We start from the raw sequence: 10,315 nt of genomic DNA on the forward strand, positions 1-10,315 counted from the left end.
TGTGTGACAAAGACATGAGCCTGCATTTAAATGACGGCCGTCAGCCATCAGCCTTTATGAGCCAGAGGGTCTGGGAAACATTTATGCAGAGCCAAGGTGGGCTGATGGAAATGGGACAGAGCAGGTGGCAGGGGTTCTCAGTGCTGTGTCATAATGCCGAGGCCCCCTGCCGACGAGCGACATGCTCTTTTGGGGTGGACTTGGAGGTCCCTAGGGGTTCTCTGTTAAGGCTCCGATACTCCCATCTGCGAGCCAGGAAATAGGACACACTTTGGAAGAGGCACACGTGGACTCTGTCCCCACAGGGACTCATTACGGTGATTGTCATCTCACTGGCTCCCTAGGCAGTCCTCGCAGGCACACAGCTCGGTTTCCAGGCAGTAGCGTCCTGAGGCTTGCTGCCCTCCCCATCCCTGGCCCCCTCCCTTGCTCATCGCCTGCCTGCCTTTCACAACTCAGGCACTGTGAAGAGACCCTTGTCCAGGTTCAGGTGGCCAGGACACTCCCCTCTCAAGGCCTCGGTGTTCCTCAGCATTAAAAGAGGCCAGGACTCCCTGCTTGGCACGGTTCCTTGGGAGGACTGAACATGATGGGTCAGAAAGGGTTTTGTTCAAGCACCACGTGGGTAAGAAGGGTCATCTTCCCGATCTATGTAGCCAGAGTCAACCACTCCTCTGACTTCCCGCCCCGGAGTTCTAGCCTTCTGCTCACCAATTCTGGATGCCCTCCTCCCGTGTAACAGCTTAACGATGGTAGAAAAACAGTGGACAAGTCTGAGCTCTGCCGGCTGTGTGATCTCAGGCTGGTCAATCACCCTCTCTGGGCCTCTGTAACCTCTTCTGTAAAATGGAGGAGAGGGCTTCCCCTAATTGTCTTTTCCAACTTAGAATGACTCTAAGGATAACTAATGCATACAGAGTGGACTTCACAAGGACTGACTCATTAAATCCTCACAATCTAGAGAGCACAGTACCCACAACATATAGATGAGGGAACTGAACTCAGAAAGGCAAAGTAACTTGCTCAAAAATCCCTACGTGGTAGACGTGGGGTTTGAACCCATGCAGTCATACTTACCCACCATACCAGCATCCTCCCTGTGTCGCCTAGTAGGTGAGGGCCCAATCACTGGAGCTGGACTGCCTGCCTGAGTGGGACCCTGGGCACATTGCTCATCTCTTCTGTGCCTCCGTTTCCCCATCTATAAAATGGAGGAGAAGAGTAATAACTCCCTTCCTCGTGGGATTGCAGGGAACTCTGCTGAGGGCTCCACGGGCCAGGCTCTGAGCTGCCCGCTGGAGTTTCATTCCGGCCTTAACCCTCCCGTGGTACAGCCAAGGAAACTGGAGAGACAAGTTGGGTCACTTGCTCCAGGCAGTGCTAACTTGTGGAGCTGGGACTGAAATCCAAAAGCCCCAACTTCAACGTCCGTGCTTTCAACCACTCTGCTGCATCGCCATGTGATGCCCTCAAACTCCACGCTCAAAACCAAACTCCGGACTGCAAACTGGCACTCCCCACAGCTGCCTGACTCACCACCCTCCCTGACAGGGGCCTGAACCCTGCACCTTGTCTTTGACTCAGCCCTTCCCAGCTAGTCCCCAGCGTGGTGACTCACTGACCCCGGAATGGAAAAGCCACTCCGATCCCTCCCTTCTTCCTCAGCCCTGCTGCCCGCGCCAGTCCAGACCCCAAAGCTAGGGACAATGGATACCAAGTACCCCGCTTCCAAAGGGTAGCCTTGCAGAGGAGCTGGACAAAAATGCTCCTGGCCCCTCAGCCCTCCCAGGCGGTGGGGCTAAGAAGCCATGTGGGAGGTGGGGTTGGAGAGGGAACTGTCTTTAGAGACAGTTGGCATCACTCCCTAGCCTCAAGCCAAGTGAGGGAGCTTCAGAGAGCACGGGAGCATGGCATGTGTCCGCTGGGATTTGGGAGGTGAGGCGACTAGGGACAAAGGTGAGAGGCTGGCTTGAGTCCCCTGTTTCCACGAGGCAGGCAGGGACCGAGCTGCTTTGGGGACAGTCCGCACTCCCAGCATTTGGGGGCCAGGATGCAAGAATGTTTCCTGGGGTCCCAGGGGGAACCTTGGAGAAGGCGGCTGGTTTGAGGTCATTTTGAATTAGGATCCAGCCCCAAGAGGGTTGGGGTGGGGAGGAATAATAAGGAAGGTGCACGTGATCCTATCAGAAGACTTCATGTTGGGTGGACCCCCAGTGACGGGTGCTGAAGGGGTGTTGTGAGTGCCATCCAGGGGGTGCTTTGCCCAGGTAGGAACTGCAGGTGGGACATCCCTAGTGATGCAGGCTCTTGGAGGAACCCACAAAAATGCCCCTAAGGAGAAAGAGCCAGGCCCCCAGGCACTCACCTAACCCACCTGAGAACATAGACTCTCCTGAGGACACCTGAACCGGCCAAGCCAGACTTACCTTGTTACCTCTCCCTCCTCCCTGCTTCAAGCTCCAGCCCTGGAGAAACCAGAGGCAACTAGTGGGGGAAAGGGCAAGGGGAGAGCAGACCAAACTGGGGTCTTAGAGGAAAAGCCCACCGTGCCTCCTCCTGCTATATAGGTCTTTGAATTTAAGGCAGACTTGAGCTGGGGGAGAGGAGAAGCTTTGACTAGAGCTTAGAGCTTTGCTATTAGACCTGACTATTTTAATACCTAAAAAATAAGATAAAGCCCAAAAGTGACTGAACAAGCTCTGAGATATGCCTAGGATCTCATCCAGAGGTAGGGCAGTTTGGGTCAACAGAACAGGCTAACAAGGCAGCCACTGAGAAAGGGTGAAATTCTTTCTGCCTGCTGCCCGCCAAGCACAGCTCATCCTGTGTCTCCCTTCACTGCCTCAGCCTCCTAACAGGCCCTTTTACTTTCTTCTCCTGTTCCAACCGACCCTTGAAGCCCATCCTAGTCTACCAGGCTGAGGCCTGCCAGAACAGCCTTCCCTGCACTGTGCTTCCATCCAGAGAGACAGTCTATCCTAGTGGTCATGAGCTTGGGTGTCGCTCTTTGGATCCCAGCTCCTTGACTTGGAAGCTGAGCGACCTGAAACGAGTTGCTTAACCTCTCTGTGCTCCAGCATCACCATCTGCAGCATGTGGATCGTGACAGCAGCAGGCCTGTTCCACTACGGTTTTGTGAGTCTTTAAAGGATTACATATAAAGCCCTTAGGAACATAGTAAGAAGCATTTCAGTGTCAGTGATCATCATTATTCTCAGATGCTTCCTTCTTGCTGTGTAATCTTGGGAAAGTCCCTTTCCTTCCCTGCTTCTCAGTTTCTGTATCTGAAAAATAAATTGTGTGTGGGTACAATTTGCTTGTGGCTACAGCTAGTGCTGGTGGCAGACAAAACTTCAGTGAGGAGAGAGACCCAAGCCTGGACCCACCCCACGGTGGGCCGAGAAGAGAGCTGGCAGGCTTGGCAGGCAGGAGTAGGGAGGGGTCCAGCCAGCAGGACTGCCCACTCTACCCTGGTCTCATGCCTTCTGCCTTCTTCTAGCCTCTAGGAGGGTCTCCCCAACCTGCCCCCACCTTCCCCTAGGGACCACCTTGGGCACCCAGTGCTAGATCAGGAAACAGATGGTTTCCTCACTGGTTCCTCACTGGACACACGTGAGCAGCCATCCAGGTGAGGTCCCAGGTACCCGCCCCCTTAGGCTCTAGCCCCATCACACACCTCTGCCTGAGCCTGCAGTGTCCATCTGCCCCTGATCCGCCTTCATCAGGAAGCCTTTCCTCTTTCGTCCTATCTGTGGGCAGCACAGGACTGCCCATACCCATTTTACAGACTAAGAAAGGAAGGTTCCCTAAAACTCAGCTTTCCCGCCTCCAAGTGCAGTGTCTGCAAAATCCTGGGAGTCATCAAAAACCTGCCTTCTCTAGAGGAGCTAGAGTAATGGCCACTGGCCCTGAGGTTCCATCGTGCGTGAAGCAAATACATCCTGCACACAGGCTGGGTGCCAGTGACCCAGATAGGAAGCAGCCTCGGTCCCAGACCTCAAGAAGTTCTTGAACTTGTGGGGAACGCAAGTTACAGATCAGCGCAACGGAAACGGGCACTGGGGCCACCGGCGAGGGCGGGAGGGGCGCCGCAATGGCTGATGGGTTTACGCCGGCTCCTGGGGTCAGGGAGACGCCAGGAGAAGGGGCGGCACTAAGCGGGGGGCGGAAGGAAGCTCCCAGGACGTTCTGCTTCCTCACGGGGCAGGGGCTGATTGACTCTTAGAGTGAGAACATGCCACAGGGGGTCTGAAGACTTCTGGGTTCAAATTCCAGGTGTACACCCAGTGACCAGGGGACCTTGGTCAAATTGCTGAACCGACTTTCTTATGTGTGAAATAGGGATGGTTAGAATACGGAGTTCCAGGGATGCCACAGGTGAGGATCTGGCAGGGTAAAAAGTACGGCGAGGAGGAACTGGGATCATTTGAGATGCTGGTGAGACAGTGAGAGCCCCGGCCCCAGTCCTTACGGCCTCAGAGAGAGGATGCAGCCTTATTAGGCAGCCACTCCACTGGTCCTTCTTAGCTGGGCCTGGACTCGGGCACACACGCTCCAGCCAACTCCCAGGTCCCCCACAGGGAGGACACCCGTTTCCTCCTTGTTTCTCAGCCCCTCCTGAGCTGGGAACAGATGTCCTCGCTTCCTGCCCGAGCCTGAGAGGTGGGTTGGCTCCTTTCGCTGCTTCCAGGGAAGTAACAACCCTGGATGGAACTCTCTGGGCTTCCCCAGAGAGGAAAGCTCTCTCTTCCGAGGCTTCTGCCCCTCCTCTCTGGTTGGGCTCCTAATCCCAGCATCTGCTGCTAAAACAGAAACGTTGCTGGGCCCTACCGGAGCCCTGCTTCCCCCTGGAAGGCCCCAGTCTGGGATGTGTTAATGGAACACATATATGAGCCTTAGTCTGGATCATTCCCCAACTCTGCTCGGAAAGGGGGTGGGAGGGGAACGAAGAAAGGGCAGAGCAACTATGGTGGGAGGCACTGTACGTACCTGGGGAATCAAGGTAAAGAAGTAAAAAAGGAAATGAACGTTTACTGAGCACCTGCTACAGGCTAGGAACAAATAAGGAAGGGGGTAGCATGTACGGGGCATCTACTGAGTGCCAGGCATACTGAGTGCCCTGGGAATACAAAGCAGCATGGTAAGAACTGGTCCCTGCCCCTGAGTCCCTGGGAGGTTTCATATATGACATCTCATGTGGTCTTCTAATTCTCATAACAATCCTATGAGGTAGGTACCATGGCCCCACTTTTTAGATGAGGAAACTGAGGTGGCTCTAGTCCAGGGACAGCCCATCCCTGGGCGGAGACTGGACCCTTGGGATGGGGATGTCCAGGATGGGCACAGGAAGTTCCCTTTGTCCTCAGCCCCCACCGCCCCACCCCCTGGCGAAAGGAAGTTCTTTGGCCCAGGAGCACAGCCCAAGAGGCGTTGTCTTCATTCACTGGGAGTTGGAGTATCCACAAGGGCCAGACCCGGAGACCCAGAGATGAGGATGACCGCTGGTCCCTGCCTTTGAGGAGCTCACACTCCTTCAGGAGACAGGTAAAGGGGGAGATCCTGTAGTAGAGGGAAGCCCGGGGGCTCAGGAAGGCAGGGAGAGAGAGAGTCACGTGGTACCAGCACTGAGGGAGTGCGATCTGGGGATAGTTAGGATGACTAACTGGCCGGATCTGCCCAGGACTGAGAGATTTCCTGGGACACAGGACCTGCAGTGCTGAAACTGGGTGAGTCGGTCACCCTAAGCCCTGAGATCAAAGTCTGGCTCTGCGTTGTGCCTGTGGCGGAAACTACCTAACTAGCACCCAGTCCCCCATTCTTCTAGCAATGACTTTATTATGGTCCGAAATTGCCCCCATACGATTCTACTTCCTCCCTCCCCTGCTTGCAGATCTGGTGTGCATGGACTTTACTAGGCTAGGGAAGGAAAGAGTATTCTTCCCCCCTTTACTCAGCAGAGCTAATAACAGAAGGCAGGAGGAATTTAGACTCGGTGGTGGAGGAGGGAGACAGTGAATTCCTTTTGGGGTCCCGAGACCAACTGTGATGGGGGCTGTGGTTCATCCTACCGCCCCCCACTTCTAAATATCCCCTAAGGAAGAGAGACCCAGGGTACCTCAGAGGGGCTGCCCCCTGGTCGTGTGTGGAGAAGCAGATCTTCACGGGGGAAGGGGGGAGCTGTGGCAGCCTTGGAGGGCACCTTCGGGATGCATCACAGCTTGGGTTGGTTGGTTGGTTGGTTGGTTGGTTGGTTAGAGCAGTTTTCGGTTCACAGCATATTGAGCAGAAGGTATAGAGGTTTCCCATACACCCCCTGCCCTTATATATAGACAGCCTCCCCCGTTAGCAACATCCTGCACCACAGTGGTACATTTGTTACGATCCGTGAACCTACGCTGCCACGTCGTTGTCACCCCATGTCCACAGTCTGCATTAGCGTTCCCTCCTGGTGCTGTACTTTCTACGCGTTTGGATAAATGGATATTGACATGCGGCCGCCATCATGGTATCACGGAGAGTTTCACGGCCCTAAAAATCCTCTGCGCTCTGCCTATTCATCCTTCCCTCCCCCATACTCCCTGGCAACCACTGATCTTTTCACCGTCTCCATTGTTTTCCCTTTTCCAGAATGTCACACCGTTGGAATCATACAGTATGTAGCCTTTTCAGACTGGCTTCTTTCACTTAGTAATATGCATTTAGGGCACCTCCTTGTTTTTTCATGGCTTTTCATTGCTGGATAATATTCCATTGTCTGGATATATCAAAGGGCATCCTGGTTGCTTCCAAGTCTTGGCAATTATGAACAAAGCTTCTGTAAACAACCGCATGCAGGTTTTTGTGTGGACATCACCCCAGCTTTTGAGCTGAAGCCACCCTCTTCTGGGGCAGTGCCCAATTAATGACTGGGCATGAAAAGGGTACTAGGGACTGGGCATTTGTGCCCAGTGCAAAACTTCCCTGATGGGCACTGTTGGCCCTGGAGCACCCAGTTAAGTTGACCAAGGCTTTGTCAGATCTGCATGGAGGTCTGAGGTTCAACCTTCCCAATTCGTCTTTCTCCTCTTTGTTTTTCCCAGGTTTTAGCCCCCAGTCAATCACTTGCATGTCTAATGCCATCTCAGTGTGCTTCCCGAAGGACCCAACTAACACTCTTCCTCTGAAATCAATCCACAATCCACCCAATTCTCTCCATCATCATGACCTCTAAACCCCTCATTCCTCTCATCTGGATGGTTGCATGGTCCCTACCTGGTCTCCATGTTTCCTCTCCTATCCCTTTATGACCCAGCCCCCACACAACTACCATTGACCTTTTACGAACACAAACCATATGGTGTTACTTCCCTGCTTAAAGCCCTCCAGTTGGGCTTCGAATCAAACCCATTCCCTTCCCCTGGCCTGTAAGGGCCCACATGACCTCACCCTGCTTTCCTCTCCAGCTTCCTTTCTCCCCGGGAGTTCACTCTGCTCCAGCTCCATTGGCCTTCTTTCTGTTCCTGGTATATATCAAACTCATTTCTGCCTCAGGACCTTTGCACTAGCTGTTGCCTTTGTCTAGAACACTCAGTCCTTCCCCAAGTTTCTACATGGCTGGCTTCTCAGGTCATTCAGGTCTCAGCTCAAATGCACGCCTTTTCTGACAACCTTATAAGTAATGCCCATCTCCTAACTCCCCACCCCACACACACTTCCTATAACTTTCTATCACGTCACTTTTAAAATTTCCCTATCGTTCTCATTACTATTATAAATTAACTTGTTTATTTAATTATTCATTTATTTACCGCTCGCCTCCCCACTATAATATAAAACTTGAGAGCTTCTCTTGTTTCCAGCTCTCCCCAGTGCCTGGCGCTATGCCCGGTCCAAAGTTGGTCTCCAAACATATATTTTGAATGAATGACTCTATTTGTTCATTTAGGGCAGAATTCCCTTTCCCTAAGGATGGAATGAAAGTAAAGAAATAAAAACCTCAGAGACGTGAGCTTTAGAGGGAAAATGTGCGAACTATTGCAGTCTTATGGAAGTTCCCCTGCGAATCCTGTTCTGACCACCTCTTGAGGAATTCTGTGTTAGGATCAAGGGGGGTCCCTCCCAGAGCCCCAGAGAGATGGGTTAGCCCCTGTCCTAATCTCCCCCCTCCACCTCCAGCAGAAGCCAGGGTTGCCCGTGGAGGAAACAGTTCCACAAACATTCACCAAGCAGCTGCCCTGGGGGTGGCCCCATGCTGGATGCTGGGGATGGAGATGAATCACGGAAGAAGGAGGGGGTGACCTTCCAGGCAGGGGACAGCGTGAACAAAGGCAGAGATAGGAGACATTCTGGTGTTTGGGGGGAATTATGCACAGTTTGGTCCTGCTCCAGCCAGTGAAGGTAGGAGATGAGGCTGGAAGGGTGAGCCATGTCCAGATTACCAACCGTCTCATAAACCAAGAGAAGCTAACATAATAAGGCCCAACGTTTATTAAGGGTTTCCACGTACTCTTATTCCCCCATTTTACAGATTGCAGAAACTGAGGCACAGAGAGGGTGTCAGGAACTATCAAAGACCTGAGACTTTACCCTCTTTGGAAACTAGGTCATGCAACCGGTAACAGCTAGAGGCAGGGTTTGAACTAGGCCTTCTGGATCCAGAATCCATGCCCTTGACCACCAGGTACTACTGCCTCTTAAGGAATTTGGACTTTATTCCACAGAGGGATGGGGATAGGGAGCCACTAATAGGTTTGTAAGTAGGAGCGTGACGTGTTCATATCATAGATTTAAAAAGTCATTCTCGGGACTTCCCTGGTGGTCCAGTGGGTAAGACTCCGTGCTCCCAATGCAGGGGGCCCGGGTTCGATCCCTGGTCAGGGAACTACATCCTGCATGTATGCCACAACTAAAGATCCCACATGCCGCAACTAAAGATCCTGCATGCGGCAACTAAGACCCAGCGTAGCCAAAAAAAAAAAAATTCAACTCCAGCCTCTGGACCCACTTATCCAACTGCTGTCCATCTCTCATGGAGCAGCTCACGTAAAGGTGGCACCATTTGGTACCCAAGCCACAGAGGCTTTGCTGCTCTTGGCAGCAGCCCCCTGTCCTGGCCTCCTCTGTCCTTCCAGGATGTAATGTGTGTGCTTCTGTCTTCACAGAACACACGTAGATGCACCAGGAGTCCCGATGCCTCACGCACCTGAAGGACCTCACCGCCCCCCCTACTGCCTGCCTTCACCTTCAGAGATCCCGGCCCACCTCTCCACCGGGGAGGCGCTTCCTCCGAGCTGTGCTGCTTGGCAGGTTTCCAGGTCACTGCTCCAATGAGTATTCACTCGCATGCACGCACATACGGCTCTGGGGGTTCATCGTGTACAGAGCTGTCATTTGATTTGCTCCTACTTTACAACTCAGGTAACCTTTGACTCCCAGAGATCGGGTAAGCAGGGCAGGCATTATCCTGAGGCTGGGGGTGGGGTGGGGTGTGTGGAACATGTGCCCAGGGACCACTGGGCACGATCCCCACAGCCAAACAGGGTCTCCCAGGGCTGTTGCCTCCTGAGGAATGTTCTGGTCTCTCCCCGCCACTCTGCAGAGACCACACGGCAGCCATGGTGGTCCAGAGCCGCAGAGTGAGCCTTCCCTTCAAGTCAAGAATGCAGGCTTGGAAGGTTGACAGGCCTGGGTGTGGCCTCGGCCAGTGCTCGCGCACGAGCCATAGCCCCTCTTCTCTATCCCAGCCTTCCGAACACCCTTCCAGCTCTGGGAACCCATGCTGGTCAGGAGATGCCTTGTGGAAAATTGGAGATGGAGCTGGACTGTGAAGGATGGTAGAATTTTTTTTAACATTTTTAATTTTTAATTTGCAACAAAATATATATAGACTTTTTTGACAGGAGAAAGTAGAAGCCTCCTGCATCACCCCCGCACCAGAGCCCTCTCCCACGCCTGCTTGTTCCTGCCAGTGCCTGATCCACATGCCCACCAGGGTCTTGCCATGCTAATGTAGTCTGCAGTGGGGAGAGAGGTCTTCTCTGGGACCCTCGATGTTCTGTGCTCCCAAAGATTCAGAGGAGGGAACTTGTGCTGCTCTCTGAAATCACAGGAAGATTTTTCTTTTCTTTCTTTTTTTTGCGGTACGCGGGCCTCTCACTGTTGTGGCCTCTCCCGGTGCAGAGCACAGGCTCTGGACGCGCAGGCTCAGCGGCCATGGCTCACGGGCCCAGCCGCTCCGCGGCATGTGGGATCTTCCCGGACCGGGGCACGAACCCGTGTCCCCTGCATCGGCAGGCGGACTCTCAACCACTGCGCCACCAGGGAAGCCCTTTTCTTT

Source organism: Stenella coeruleoalba, assembly GCF_951394435.1.
Source record: "Stenella coeruleoalba genome assembly, chromosome: 11".
Taxonomy (NCBI): domain Eukaryota; kingdom Metazoa; phylum Chordata; class Mammalia; order Artiodactyla; family Delphinidae; genus Stenella; species Stenella coeruleoalba.